Source organism: Pristis pectinata, chromosome 10, assembly GCF_009764475.1.
Source record: "Pristis pectinata isolate sPriPec2 chromosome 10, sPriPec2.1.pri, whole genome shotgun sequence".
NCBI lineage: Eukaryota > Metazoa > Chordata > Chondrichthyes > Rhinopristiformes > Pristidae > Pristis > Pristis pectinata.
In genome coordinates this window covers 55,365,892-55,382,236 of record NC_067414.1, presented here as the reverse complement: position 1 = coordinate 55,382,236, position 16,345 = coordinate 55,365,892, and the positions used below count along the sequence as shown (strand labels likewise).

Here is a 16,345-nt window from a genome sequence, read left to right as displayed (position 1 = left end):
CTAATATGATGACTAAACTGTTATTAACACTGTCACTGTAAATACTTCCATGCATTTTTGTGGATGTAAGCAGAGTTGGCTTGGAAAGTATTTCTAAGGGACAAGTCTTTATGCTAAGTATTATATCAATCACTGAGGGGACTACATTGTTTGAATTTTTGTTTAGAGGGCATGTGCTATTAGGAGAAGCTGGACAAACTTGGGCTCTTTTCTCTGGAGTGGTGGAGACTGAGGGGTAATCTGTCGGAAGTGCATAAAATTATGAGGGGCATAGATAGGGTGGACAAGCAATATCTTTTTCCCATTATTGAGCGATCTAATTCAAGACGGCATGCATTTAAAGTGAGAGGGGCTAGGTTCAGAACAGTCATGAGGGGTACATTTTTTACTGAGGAGAGTGGTGGATGCCTGGAATGCGTTACCTGATAGGGTGGTGGAGGCAAATTCATTGGGGGCTTTTAAGAGGGGCTTACATGGGCACATGAATGAGAGGAAAATAGAGGGATATGGGCACTTTGTAACTAGGACGGAATAGCTATGTCGGCACAACATTGTGGGCCGAAGGGCCTGTTCTGTGCTGTACTGTTCTATGTTCTAAGACAGTTCAATATATTTTGACCCCTGTGTTGTGGCTGACTAAACTGAGCCACATGGAAGCTGCAACTGGGAGATAGAGAAGTCTTTATTCACACAGCAGATCTTCTGGAGAGAGAGTGTCTAAGAGAATGTTTTTATACGGTTTAAACACAAAGATAACAATAAACTATTAACTAGAGTTTCAGTAGCTTTAATCACCTATTTAACTTTAAAATTTTGAATATAGTCAGGTAACTTTGCAGAATTACATATTTACAATGGGAGCACATCCTAACTAGCAGAACCTCTTTGAATATTCAATGCTGGTGTCTGTTATGAAAGCCTCTGAGTGCAAACTCCAGACACCCAAAATATATTTTTTGTGTCACAGTGTTGAGGGATGGCTCCCTGAATATACAACTAGCCAGAATAGTAAGTGAGTAAACAGACCTGTCCTGAATTGTGGATTAAGTGGCAGGAAAATACCTTTAAAGGTGTGCTAATACAGGAGACGAAGTTTTCAATGACCACCAATTAACTCGAACAGTCATCTATTGTCTTTCCCTTCATAGTTTCAATAGGCAATACACAAAAAGCGCTGGAGGAACTCAGCAGGTCAGGTAGCATCTATAGAGGGAAATAAACAGTCGATATTTCGGGCCGAGACCCTTCAACAGGACTGGAAAGGAAGAGGGCAGAAGCCAGAGAAAGAAGGTGGGGGGAGGGGGAGGAGTCTGGTAGGAGAGGGCAGTCCCTAAACCCTCTTCCTCCTCTTGGACACCTCGTCCTGGCCTTCTACCTGCTCTGGATCTCTAATGGCCGACACTGCCCTCTCCTATCGGATTCTTTCTTCTTCAGCCCTTTGCCTCTTCTACCTATCACCTCTCAGCTTATTATTATCTTCTCCCCCTCCCCCACCCACCCACCTTCCCCCTCTCACCTGGACTCACCTATCACCTGAGCTCACCCATCACCTGCCTGTATGTGCTCCTCCCCCTCCCCCTCCCCCCACCATCATTTTCTGGCTTCTGCCCTCTTCCTTTCCACTCCTGATGAAGGGTCTTGGCCCAAAACGTCGACTGTTTATTTCCCTCCACGGATGTTGCCTGACCTGCTGAGCTCCTCCAGCACTTTTTGTGTATTGCTCCAGATTCCAGAATCTGCAGAATTTTTTGTATGTGTGTCATAGTTTCAATGGGACAGTATCAGAATGTCCCACACCCAGTGATTGGTTTCAATGACCCCAAAGCATTTTATTTCCTGAAGACTGGTTCTCATTTTAATTAATCCATAATTAAGCTATCCATAATTTCATAAATCCAGAATAATCCCTAGCACCCTCGTCTCAATGGTTTGGATAGACAGAATTATTTTGCAGGTTCTTGTGAAAGCAGCATCCTTCTTTTCCTTTTATACCTTATTGACACAGGAACATTGTACCCGGTTGTCGTTTTTTCCAGCTGTTAACACTGCACATCGCTACTGAAATAATTAGATCCATGTAGTATAAACTATTGTTTAGTTTGTTCAATAAATATGAGATAATTGTTTGTTAAATATTACCTGATAAAAACATTGTTCGGTCAAAGTGAAAAGAAACAGAGACAATTTTGGGAATGAATTATCATGGAATAAAGCTGTGTTTTTAACGTGCCCTCTATGTAAGAGCTGCACACTTGAACTTTCAAACAACGTGTTTAATGACGGGATCCTGGGTGTAAAGATTCCCTGAATTGAAAGTCGCAGGTTTGAATTACTGGGCAGGAGCTTTCAGTTAAATCTGTTCTTCATGGCTGCTGGCCCTTCTGCCAGGTAAAGTTAATAGAATATGGCACTACAGCTGATTTAATAAAGAACTCCAGATTCAATTCCTCCTAATTACTCTGAATACTGTTGAATGTAACTAACTGGTAGAGTTCATTGGGAAAAAAAAACACCAGATGGTTTCCTGAAATGATCAGCATGATTCTGGAAAAGACAGTGTTTCTTTGAGCCTATAGAATTTATTACTTTAGGCAAGGTTTTGTTATACTTCATTTCAATCACATATTTCTTGTAGTTACTAATTAAATGTATATTACTGCCTGTTCAACCCATTTAAAAAAGATTTGTGTCTGAGGTTGTTGCTTGGTGCTGGCTCAATGATTCCTGGGAAGGAATAAGATCCTTATAATTGGACATTTGGCATTTTGTTAGGTTTTATAGGTCATCTAGATCACCTTCAGTTTGGGGAGTAAATGAGAGGGGAGTCTCATTTTAAAACCCACCAAAGCTGACAAACCTTTGTTTATATTTCTCATGTTTCCTTCCAACTCAGAAGGACACCATTCAGTCCATCAAGTCTATGCATAAGCCCCATTCCCATGTATTTCTCTGTAACCACTTCTGTCTCACATGTCCATTGATCCCATCCTGATTTTCTTGTTATCCACCCACATTATGGGTAAGTTACAGTAACCAATTATATCTTTGTATGTCTTTGGGATGTGTGAGGAAACCAGAGCACCTGGGTGAAACCCGTATGGTCACAGTGAGACAGTGGAAACTCCACACGGACACTACCCAAGTCAGGTTCAAATCCAGGTCCCTGAAGTTGACATTACTAAGTTCAAAAGAAACTATTGGAACTAATGGGAAATATGACTGCATCACACACGTCTCATTTGGATCAAGCACTGAGTTAGCTGAATGGCATTGACCTTGCATAAATAAAATCATATTTCAGAAAATAATGTTTTAACAAATTACTGTAATGTCAATACAGCAATAGAAACTCTTGTCTGAGTAAGCAAATGATCACAGTAGGATGTGTTTGCTCCTGAGCATACACATCAGGAAGCTTGATCCTCAGTTTGTCCTGAGGTACGTTAACCAATCTGAGACAGCAGCATTGTTAGATCAGCTGGCCTCAGAACCTTGAGTCTATTTGAGAGAAGAGTTTAGCCAAGGTGTCATACTGACAGATATCCAGTGAGCTCAGCATATGCGAGTATCGAGTTAGGACAGGATTGACTCTGAAACCACCACTGTTGAACTTATTGCCAAATCTCACTTTCATGTGAAGATTGATAGCATTGGTCAGTAGTTATGTACCCATATTTCTGGTAATGGGATGGAGACTAATAGATAAAAGGTTGGATCTCACTGATTATTGCCCACAGTCCAAAACAGCCAGAGTTTAGCCATTTAAATGGAATTAATCTTGGACTTCTTGACATGTGCTGTCAAACAAGAACATCCAAAACTTACTGCCAGATTTGAAAGGCTGTCCCTGAAACCATTTCAATGGATTATAACTTTTACTTTAATTTTAAAAGATTTTACATGTCTTTGAATGTCCGAGACATTTAAAAACTACTGGCAAAACACTGGAGTAGAGCTTTGCCAGCTGTGAAAGGCTGTCAAGGATGTTTTGAGTTGTGGGGATCCTCAGTGTGCAACTGGAAGCCTGGTTGCTGCTCAGAACACACTGCTGGACTCCAGGATCCAGGGAACCAGTGAGATTGGTCCTCCACATTCATACCAGATAAATTCGTCTATGGGGGAACATTGGTGGCAGTTCAGGAATGGCAGATCAGGCCATCATAATCTGGTCCTCAGAAACCAGTAAAGTGCCTTCATATAAGATCACTTTCAGCAGAGTCATTGTTAAACTGTACTTCATGTACACTTGCAGTGGGAAAAACAAGCTCCCAGTGTAGTTCTGATCTCTTGCACTGTTGTCTTATTTCATTTGTGCTGCAGGTTGCGGGTATTTTGATCATAAGTATAGTTTTAAGAAGGCTTCATAGAGATGATTTGCCTTCCTTACATATTGCAGCTCCTTACATTTTCTAATCTAAAATGACTGTTCCTGAATCTGGAGTTTTGGAAAATTATAAATTCATGCATTGTTGTTTTACTTTCCTGGATATTTAATCCTCAGTGAAAATTGTTATGATCCTGAAGAATCTTCTGTTATCTTCAATTATCGCAGATAGTTTCCCCAACAGTATTTTTTTAAATCTATTAAACCCCTGTTCATCCTACTCTGCCCACTGCTCCATATAAGATGCCTTAATGTATTAATAAGATTATTTAATCATTTCATTGAATTTCCTTCCAATATGAACATTAATGCACTGTTTAGGTTTTTTAATAATAATCTTTTAGTATAACCATCAAATTTGCTGATATCAGCTTTTTATTTTTAAATTTTCATAAAAACTGATTTTAAATAGTTCAACTGCCTTTTTGGTTAGAAACATATGTCCTCAGAATTAGTACTCCAGATCTCAGAATCATGACTTCACTAACATTGCTATGGCCTTGCTATAAGCTTTAATATTCTTCCAAGTTCATTTCCATATTTGATTTTGCATCCCTTATTATTTTTTTGTATCCACTTGTAGCTCTTCTGGTGTATTGGATGTTGATTTTTCTTTGTATCTGTGTAAGCCTTTTTCAGTTTAATACTTTCCTTTATTTTGTAGGTTGACCACAGTCATTTAACAACATTGGATGTGCTGTTGTTTTGTGATGATTATGCACTTATGCTGTGTCAAAACCTTCGTTGAATACTTCTCATTCTGTTAATAGGTTTATTCATTAACAATTGAACTGAATTTATTGTAGTCAATTTGTTATGCATCACTTTGAAGTTTACCCTATTTAAAAGCTTGTTTTCTAGCTCTTTTTTTTCACTCAAACCAAATTGTACATTGAATCATATTATGGTTACATAGATGCTGGTAACTATTTACAAGATCTTCCTTTATCAGCTCACTATCTAATTCTAGATTGTTGGTCATCACGAAATCTAGTGTGACCTGTTCCCTTATCAGTTGCAAAATATATTGCGCAAGAATATATTAGTAAAAATAATGTTGACATTAATAGCTTTTGCTGTTATTAATGTGCACATTATCAAGCAACTTGTGGTGAGGAAAAGATATAACCTGAATTATGAATCACAGCAAATTACTGCGTGACTGTTCAGCACTGTTGTTAGCTTTGCAAAAACAACAGACTCCCACAGTTACCTTGACTACACCTCTTCCCACCCTGTCACTTGTAAGGATGCCATCCCCTTCTCCCAGTTCCTCTGCCTCTGCTGCATCTGTTCCCATGATGAGGTTTTCCATTCTAGGACATCAGAGATGTCCTCCTTTTTCAGTAACTGGGGTTTCCCTTCCATCACCATCAATGCTGCCCTTACCCATGTCTCCTCCACTTCCCGTATGTCCGCCCTCACCCCCTTCCCCCCCCCAACATAACAGGGACAGGGTTCCCCTTGTCCTGACCAACTACCCCACGAGCTTCCGCATCCAACATATCATTCTCCACAACTTCTGCCACATCCAACAGGATCCTACCACAAGGCATATCTTCCCCTCACTCCCTCTCTCTGCTTTCTGCAGGGACCTCTCTCTCCATGACTCCCTTGTCCACTCATCCCTCCCCACTGATAACCCCCCTGGCACTTATGCCTGCAACCACACCAAGTGCTACACCTGTACCTACACTTCCTCCCTCACCACCATTCAGTGTCCCAGACAATCCTTCCAGGTGAGGCAGCGCTTCACCTGTGAGTCCGAGGGTGTCATTTATTGTATTCCGTGCTCCCAGTGCGACCTCCTGTACATCGGTGAGACCCGACACAGATTGGGTGACTGCTTTGTCAAGCACCTTCGGTCTGTCTGCCGCAACAGCCAGGACCTCCCGGTGGCCACCCACTTCAATTCCACATCCCACTCCCATACTGACATGTCTATCCATGGCCTCCTCTACTGCCACGTTGAGGCCAGACGCAGGTTGGAGGAACAACACCTTGGTATTGGTATTGGTATTGGTTTATTATTGTCACTTGTACCGAGGTACAGTGAAAAACTTGTCTTACAAACCGATCTTACAGGTCAATTCATTACACAGTGCAGTTACACTAAGTTAGTACAGAGTGCATTGATGTAGTACAGGTAAAAAAAACAGTAACAGTACAGAGTAAAGTGTCACAGCTACAGAGAAAGTGCAGTGCAATAAGGTGCAAGGTCACAAGGTAGATCGTGAGGTCATAGGTCATAGTCCATCTCATTGTATAAGGGAACTGTTCAATAGTCTTATCACTGTGGGGTAGAAGCTGTCCTCATATTCCGCCTTGGGAGTCTCCAGCCTGATGGCATCAACATCGATTTCTCTAACTTCAGGTAACCCCATCCCTTCTTTTTCTTCTACCCCCCCCACTCCATTGTCTTCCCTTATTCCTGTGGCTCCCTTCCCCGCCTTGATGACCTGCCCATTTCCTCCATCCTTTATTCCATGGTCCACTGCCCTCTCCTACTGGATTCCTTCTTCTTCAGCCCTTTGCCTCTTCTACCTATCACCGCTCAGCTTATTACATCTTCTTCTCCTCCCCCACCCACCTACCTTTCCCCCTCACCTGGACTCACCTATGACCTCTCTGCATGTGCTCCTCCCCCTCACCCCACCTTCTTATTTCTGGCTTCTGCCTTCTTCTTTTCCAGTCCTAATGAAGGATCTTGGCCCAAAACGTCGACTGTTTATTTCCCTCCATAGATGCTGCCTGACCCACTGAGTTCCTCCAGCACTTTTTGTGTATTGCTCCAGATTCCGGCATCTACAGAATTTCTTGTTGTCTCCAGATTGCCACCAATCTCCCTTGTATTTCTTGCATTTGAGCATCGGATAGGAATTAAACTTTCTACTGTTATGTACCAGCAACGAAAGAAACACACCGAGTCATGTATAAGTGTTAGAAACTATTTTATTAATAACTACTTGTAATAATAAGAAAAGTTAAAAATATTAGATATCAAATATAATTCCCAAGACTAAACTCAAAGTGTGTGTGTGGCAAATTCCCAAACTCCAAGTCCAGGAATAAGTCTCAAAGTTCAGTTCAGCAAGTCATAAGGTGAAACGTGAGCAAAGGCTTTTGCAAAACCACCGTTGACTGAAGAGAAAATGTAGAGAGAGAATATAGAGAGAAATTACGAAATCCAAATGTTCCACGATGGAACCCATACGACACCTCAATCACTGATGATCTCCATTGCTTTGTTCCGAAGTATCTGCCACCCCGAAAGGCATTCGAGACGTGGCCGTTCACAGAAATACCTGTTTCCCTCTACTGGTTAACGACAAAGTGGACTCTATTGGATTGCTCCAAAAATCCATATGTGGATTGTAGTGACAGACACAGTTATTGTTCTTTATCCATTGATACAGAGACCAGCAGACAGGTGTCTCTCTCCCTCTCTCTCTTTCCTCCCTGAGTCCTGAACAAACGTCAGCACGTTGTTATCTTCTTGCTGTTGTGATGACACCACACACACACACACACACACACACACACACACACACACACACACACACACACACACACACACACACACACACACACACACACACACTACTGTACTGTATTTTAAAGGGACAGTCACCAAATAGCAAACTAATCCGTAACACTACACAAAGTTAAAGCTGGTATCTAGCAGCATAAGAGCTCCTCTAAACACAGCATTTATTTTCCTGCAGAATCCTCTTGACAAGAAGGTTAAAACTGTGGATCTATTATTTTTTGGTAGTTTATTGGTATTTAGAGATGTTCTTAAATTTACATGTTGTTATTTTATACTGTAATAACTTACTTTCCCATTCTGTCCCTCTATTCCTTTGTATGCTCATTTTATCTTTTAGAGAAAGAGAGAGGGAGAGAAATACAAATCAATCTTCATTCTGTCTCCCCGTCACCCAGCACTGCACCTAAAGTATTAGATCCGACTGCTAGTCTTTAGTTGTACCCAAAGGGCTTCCACTGTCTCATCTGCCTTAATGAAAACCTTTCTTGCTGCTGTAGTAATTGAGGTTTTTATCAATATTATTACTACATCTCCTTTCCTAATTTCCCTCTGTTGTCTAAAGATCTTGTGATCATGACATTTTGCCTCACAGCCATACATGCTCCGCAATCAGATCTTTCAATCCAGCCCCATTTTTGCTTAGCAACGTAGTTTTTCTTCAGCTTCAATCACAGGTTAATTGATGCATGGGCCTATTTCACACTGCAAAGGCAATATTTCAACCATATTTCATAAAATAGTTACTGCTATTTAAAAAAAAACAAAGAATGAATCACAAGCAAAGAATATATCAGTGATTTTTTTTTGTCTATTTATTGATAAAGATCTTTTTTGATAATGATCCTGTAAAGCGCCTTGTGATGTTAAATGTGCTATATAAATACAAGTGTCTTTTTTGTTGTTTTGACAAACTGATTTGATCTTTTAAAGAGAGATTCAGCAGTTCTGATGGTCAGGTGATACAGCTACCAGCAATGAATAGTAAGAGGCTCTCTGAAATAATGTTCACCTTTATCTGAAGAGAAATTCATAAGCAGGACAGAGACACTGGTAACTAGCTCAGGGTTGTGCCTTGTGACACCATCTGCCTGTGGAGCTCTAGCACAGACTGATAATGAAATCTCTTTGGGATATTTTTTCTTCACTTCATTCCACATTGAATTGTCAGTGAATGGAATGTTTTTATCAGTTTAATCATTTGCTAAATTTTATTAGACTGTAAAGTTTTCTTGATAAGCAAGAAAAAAATTGCATAATGTCTACAACTGTTTTCTTTTATTGATCAATTTTACACCAATAATAATTATAATTAATAATACCAGAGAGTTGCCTATTATTTTTCTACATAGTACTGCCTTTTTCAGAGCCAGGTGATGGACGTTCACCATGTAGTTCTTGTGAGTACCATGAAGGACTTACTGAAAGGCTATGAACAATAAATGTGCATCTTTCTGTCTCTGGGCACGCAACATGACTCCAGACAAAAGTAGAACACTTGTGTTTTCTTGATGAAGGGGAATGTAAAAGTGCCTTAGCTATTGGCTCAGAATGATTTCAGAGTTACCATAGAACCATAGAACCATACAGCACAAAACAGGCCCTTCGGCCCACCATGTTGTGCCGTCCATCAAACCACCCTCACACTATCTAACCCTTTCCTCCCGCATATCCCTCTAACTCATATTCGTCCATGTGCCTATCCAACAAACTCTTGAACCTGTCCAATGTATCTGCCTCCACCACCACCCCAGGCAGTGCATTCCATGCACGAACCACACTCTGGGTGAAAAACCTCCCCCTGACATCTGCCCTGAACCTCCCACCCATAACCTTAAAGCCATTGGTGCCCTGGCAAGAAGGCGCTGGCTGTCTATCTATTCCTCTCAATATTTTATATACCTCTATCATGTCTCCTCTCATCCTCCTCCTTTCCAGTGAATAAAGCCCTAGCACCTTAAGCCTGTGCTCATATTCCATACGCTCTAATCCAGGCAGCATCCTGGTAAATCTCCTCTGCACCCTCTCCAATGCCTCCACATCCTTCCTATAATGCGGCAACCAAAACTGAACACAGTACTCTAAGTGTGGTCTAACTAGAGTCTTGTAAAGCTGCATCGTCACTTCGCGGCTCTTAAACTCAATCCCACGATTTATGAAAGCTAACATCCCATAGGCCTTCTTAACTGCTCTATCCACCTGTGAGGCAACTTTCAGTGAACTGTGAATATGAACCCCCAGATCCCTCTGCTCCTCTACGCTGCCAAGAACCTTGCCATTTACCTTGTACTCTGCCCTGGAGTTTGTCCTTCCAAAGCGTACCATCTCACACTTCTCCGGATTGAACTCCATCTGCCACTTGTCAGCCCAGCTCTGCATCCTATCAATATCCCTCTGTAAGTTCTGACAGCCCTCCACACTATCCACAACGCCACCGATCTTAGTGTCGTCCACAAACTTACTAACCCGGCCTTCCACCCCCTCATCTAAGTCATCTATAAATATCACAAAAAGTAGAGGTCCCAGAACCGATCCCTGCGGGACACCACTAGTCACTGCCCTCCAATCCGAGGGCACTCCTTCCACCACAACCCTCTGCTTTCTACAGGCAAGCCAATTCCTAATCCACACAGCCAAGCTTCCCTGGATCCCTTGGCCTCTGACCTTCTGAAGAAGCCTACCATGAGGAACCTTATCAAACACCTTACTAAAATCCATATAGACCACATCCACCGCACTACCCTCATCAATCTTCCTCGTCACCTCCTCAAAGAACTCTATCAGGCTTGTGAGGCAAGATCTTCCCTTCACAAAGCCATGCTGGCTGTCCCTAATCAGTCCATGATTCTCCAGGTGTTCATAGATCCTATCCCTTAGAAGCCTTTCTAACAGCTTACCCACCACAGGCGTGAGACTCACCGGTCTGTAATTCCCTGGACTATCCGTACTACCTTTTTTGAACAAGGGGACAACATTCGCCACCCTCCAATCCTCCGGCACCATCCCCGTGGACAACAAGGACTCAAAGATCCTTACCAGCGGTTCAACAATCTCCTCCCTCGCCTCTCAAAGCAGCCTGGGGAAAATCCCGTCAGGCCCCAGAGATTTATCTGTCTTGATATTATTTAGCAACTTCAACACATCCTCTCTCTTGATATCTACAACCTCGAGAACATTACCCTTACCAGCACTTCCTTCCGCGTCATCAAGACCCCTCTCCTCGGTGAATACTGAAGAGAAGTATTCATTGAGAACTTCTCCCACTTCCGCCACCTCCAGGCACATTCTCCCACCTTTGTCTTTAATCGGATCTACCTTTACCCTAGCCATCCTCCTACCCTTCACGTACGTGAAAAAGGCTTTGGGATTTTCCTTAACCCTACTAGCCAACGCCTTTTCATGTCCCCTTCTAGCTCTCGTCAGCCCTTTCTTAAGTTCCTTCCTCGCTACTCTATATTCCTCACGGGCCCTGTCTGAACCTTGCTGCTTATACCTTATGTATGCTACCTTCTTCTCCCTAACTAGTCGTTCCACCTCTCTTGTCACCCACGGCTCCTTCACCCTGCCATTCCTTCTCTGCCTCACCGGGACATATTTATCCCTAACATCCTGCATAAGATCCCTGAACATCGACCACATCTCCATGGTACATTTCCCTTCAAAAAGGACATCCCACTTTACACTCCCAAGTTCTCTCCTTATAGCCTCATAGTTCGCCCTTCCCCAGTTAAGTATCTTCTTGTCCTCTCTGCACCTATCCCTGTCCATGACAATTTTAAAGGTTATGGAGCAATGGTCACTGTCCCCCAAATGCTCACCCACCAATAGATCCTTCACCTGTCCCGGTTCATTTCCTAAAACTAGATCTAGCATGGCATTCCCTCTAGTCGGCCTGTCAACATACTGCATCAGGAATCCTTCCTGGACACATTTAACAAATTCCGTCCCATCTAAACCTTTGGCACTAAGCAGGTTCCAGTCTATATTTGGGAAGTTGAAGTCTCCCATTATAACAACCTTGTTATTTTTGCTTCTCTCCAAACAGTGCCTGCCAATCTGCTCCTCTATATCTCTACCGCTACCAGGGGGCCTATAGAATACTCCTAGTAGAGTAACTGCTCCTTTCTTGTTCCTTACTTCCACCCATACGGACTCTAGAGATGATCCTTCTACAACATCCATCCTTTCCATAGCCGTAACAGTGTCCCTGACCAGTATTGCCGCCCCTCCTCCTCTTCTCCTCCACTTCCCTATCCCTCTTAAAACACCGAAAACCAGGAATATTCAATATCCACTCCTGCCCTGGCGTTAGCCATGTCTCAGTAGTAGCCACAATATCATAGTCCCCCATACTTATCCAAGCCCTCAGTTCATCTCGCTTATTCCTGACACTTCTTGCATTTAAGTAAACACACTTCAGTCCATCTACCTTATTACTTTTATAGCCTGTACTCTGCTTCTCCTTCCCCAAAGCCTCTCTATCTGTTTGATCTAACTTTTCCCCATCCCCTTCTTCCTCTGACCTACTCCTCTGGTTCCCTTCCCCCTCACAAACTGGTTTAAACCTTCCTGAACCACCCTAGCAAAGCTAGCCGCAAGGATATTGGCCCCCTTCTGGTTCGGGTGTAACCCGTCCTCTCTGTACAGGTCCCACCTTCCCAAGAAGAGATCCCAATGATCCAGAAATCTAAAACCCTCCCTCCTGCACCAACTTCTCAGCCACGCATTTATCTGTCATCTCATCCAAGATATCTATGCTTTCAAGAGCCTTAAATGATTGATGAAATGATGAAAGTTCCATTGAGGGAAATCACTGGGGAATACATGAGTTCATGTCTTATCTCGTCCTACAGCCACTCTTACCATAGTATTCCTGTTACATGTTAATAGAATATGACTGACAGTGGTTCACATAGTGAGAAAAGGAGTTGCCTCCAGTGTAGGTATACTTTGCCAGAATATGCCTTCAGTTCATATTTTTATCTGTTTCTTTAAATTATACATTGCCAGCACTCAGATAGTTGCTATCTTTGAGGATTTTACTGAAGCAAACAGCCTATTGCAATGATTGGCAAGAGAGGCTGCTTAAGACATCCTTCTTGCTCCCCTTCAATGTTAAAATTTAAATGGAATCTAACAAAATAGTGCACATTGAGTTGGATAATAGTGGACCTTTAATACACTAAAAAAACTAATAAAAATTCTGTAAGATGTTTGAAGGAATAAATGTCAATTCTTGGGAAAGTCAGATGAGAGGGAGCAGAATTTAATTTAGACCAGGACCAAATAGCTTTTTCTTAATGTGCTTATCATATATCCATGTCCTTGCTGAATTTTATTATATCATTTCTCCTGCCCAGAAAGCAGAAAATATTCTGACGGCTAGTGATGAGTACAAAGAACAGATGGCACATCTAATACCCAATAGACCAGTCTGTTCCATGAAGAAAGATTGGCAATTAACCCCAGGATTCAAAGAGCACATTCTGTGCACTACTGGCAACAGCCCAGTCTAGTTTCCAGAAAAGATTGCTGTTATTGGATTCTACAACCGTTCTCTATGGTATCATAAATCTAATTTTTTTAAAATTTTTCGCTTTCCATATAATTCCATTTGATCAATTATTTTCACTAATTGTTCATGCCACCTCAGTGATTATACTTTATGTATTATAAAAACCCTCTGCCATTGCCAAATCTCACGTCATCAACAACCTGGAGGTTGCTATTGACCGGAAATTTAACTGGACCTACCAGATACATACTGCAGCTGGAAGAGCATGTCAGAGTCAAGTGAGTACTTAGCTTCTGGTTCCCCAAAGCTTATCCACCATCCTAAAGAAATGTGTCAGACGTGTGTTGGACTACTCTCCCTACAGCTCTAGCAATATACTCCTCACTGTACATTAAACAAAATAGCTCGCTGTACAGTAAACATTCAATCCCTGTGCCACTGATGCACTGTAGCTATTCCATCAAAACATCTTTAACACCAGCTCCAAAACCCACAGTCTTTACTGTTTAAAAGGAGATGTGGAGCAGGCAAGGACCACCAATCTGCAAATTCCAATCCAAGTCGTACACTATCCTTGCTTGGAAATATACAGCATTCCTTCATCACACTTTAAACACATGGACTGCAAGTTCAACGTAATCTTTTCAAGGGCAGTTAGAATTGACAATAAATACTGGCCTTAACAATGACATTCACATTTTATGACTGAATGGAGCATACAGTTGCGGTTGTTTTAGTGGCTTTATTCTATGGCTTAAAATCTTGGAGCTTTAGTACCTAATGCTACCTTGTCTATAGAGTTGTTTGTGTTTACCTTCCGCAAATGACCAATTACCCCACCCCTGCCTCACTAATTCCACAGTATCAGCAAACTTAGACATAATGCATCATAAGCTTACCACATAAGTCTCAGATATGTTTCTCTTTTAATATTCCCATTTGTGGGCTTCCTTCATGAAGTGATATCACACAGCCCAGTAGAATGATTTAAGACAAGGCTACACTTAAAATAAAACCCAGTTAATTATGAAAGGATGTATAATACTGGCAGTATAGTTTGAGTGGTGATAGGGGGCATTCTGGAGGGTGATCAGGTGAATTCAGGATGGGTCTTAAAGGAGTGAAAGAAATGGAAAAAAATCCAGCAACAAAATATTACTGTTTACAGTGCTGAATTGCAAAAATAATAGTATTTACGGTGTTGAATTGCAAAAGTACCTTAATAAAAATAGATATTCACATTTGTTTAACCCAAACATTGAAACACTGATCTTTTTTGATCTTTTTAATGCACATGAAGCACTCACTTCATAATGATTTAAAACCTGACCCCTAATTTAATGCCCTCTTTGGTATTATTGATACTCATAGACTTGGAATGAATTACAGTCCTGAGGCATCTCAGTTCATCTTTTTTTTAACCTCATATGATTATATTATTCCTATGTAAAACCACAAATAACTCATTCAACTATTTAATATTTCTTAAACAGAATGATTGTAAAGTCTGATATTTTTCTGTTATCTTTCTCATAGTTTAATAATTGCATTTGGCATAGAATAACTGCCCATTCACACAAAAGAGGTACTTGGTTGTGTCCAAGGTTGGAGGCAGGAAGTCAACCATAGTTCACTCAATAACTTTTGCTGCAAAGTATTTCTATGGGTAGCCATTGGCATTGAAATTGAATTCCCTTGCATTTAGTTTTCAAGCAAAAAAAGGTGCCTAAAGGTCGAATATGTTGAATGACATACATAGATTCTTTGTATTGGTTGAGGTTCTTCCGGAATGAGTCCAGAACACTTCTTATAATGGACACTACAAACTCCTTGAGGGTCCCTTAACAAAATTCCATTGTGAATTAACCCAGCAGGCAACGTGGGTCCTGTAGTTACTATCGTCAAGTGCTTAATAACAACAAACTAGCTCATAAAGAGAGAATGGAGGCTGCTGATAGAAAAGGAAGGTTTAACCTTCTTACATTATTGGGGAAAGAAACATTCTGGTCAACAACCTTTCAACAGAACCCTGCGATGAAGGGTCAATGAGCAGAAATGGCAACTCTGTTTCTCACTCTGCAAATAATATCTGACCTGCTGATGTATTGGTATTGGTATTGGTTTATTATTGTCATTTGTACTGAGATACAGTGAAAAGCTTGTCTTACAAACCGATCGTACAGGTCAATTCATTACACAGTGCAGTTACATTGAGTTAGTACAGAGTGCATTGAGGTAGTACAAGTAAAAACAATAACAGTACAGAGTAAAGTGTCACAGCTACAGAGAAAGTGCAGTGCAATAAGGTGCAAGGTCACAGCAAGATAAATCGTGAAGATAGAATAGTCCATCTCATTGTCTAAGGGAACCGTTCAATAGTCTTATCACAGTGGGGTAGAAGCTGTCCTTAAGTCTGGTGGTACGTGCCCTCAGGCTCCTGTATCTTCTACCCGATGGAAGAGGAGAGAAGAGAGAATGTCCCGGGTGGGTGGGGTCTTTGATTATGCTGGCTGCTACACCAAGACAATGGGAGGTAAGGACAGTGACCCCATCTACTTGAACAACTGGTGTTACATTTGATAAGCCAGTTTTATTTGGCTTATTTTCTGCGTATGGTATGATTTCTTGCTGTAATAAATTTCTCCAGTTGCAGCTATCATTGATTTGTTGTACTGAGCTGGCACTGGATTTTCAGGTAACATTAGGAATCATGACAATATAGCTGTTGTCTCTTATTCAAATATGCACTTATAACAAGTAAATTACAGTTTATTTTAACTCATAGACTTGGAATGAATTACAATCCTTAAACTCTGGAAATAAATATCCTGGTGGGAATGTTTAATTTAGTTGTAGGGGAGGGTTTAAACTGATCTGGCAAGGGGACGGAAACCAGGAT

General features: G+C 41.3%; 1 protein-coding gene across 3 annotated transcripts in view; it reads left to right on the top strand.

The window, feature by feature from the left end:
* The window catches only part of LOC127575291 (fibronectin type III domain-containing protein 4-like), a 169,116-nt gene that overhangs the window by 76,275 nt on the left and 76,496 nt on the right, over positions 1 to 16,345 (top strand). The gene's annotated exons all lie outside the window — the stretch shown is intronic.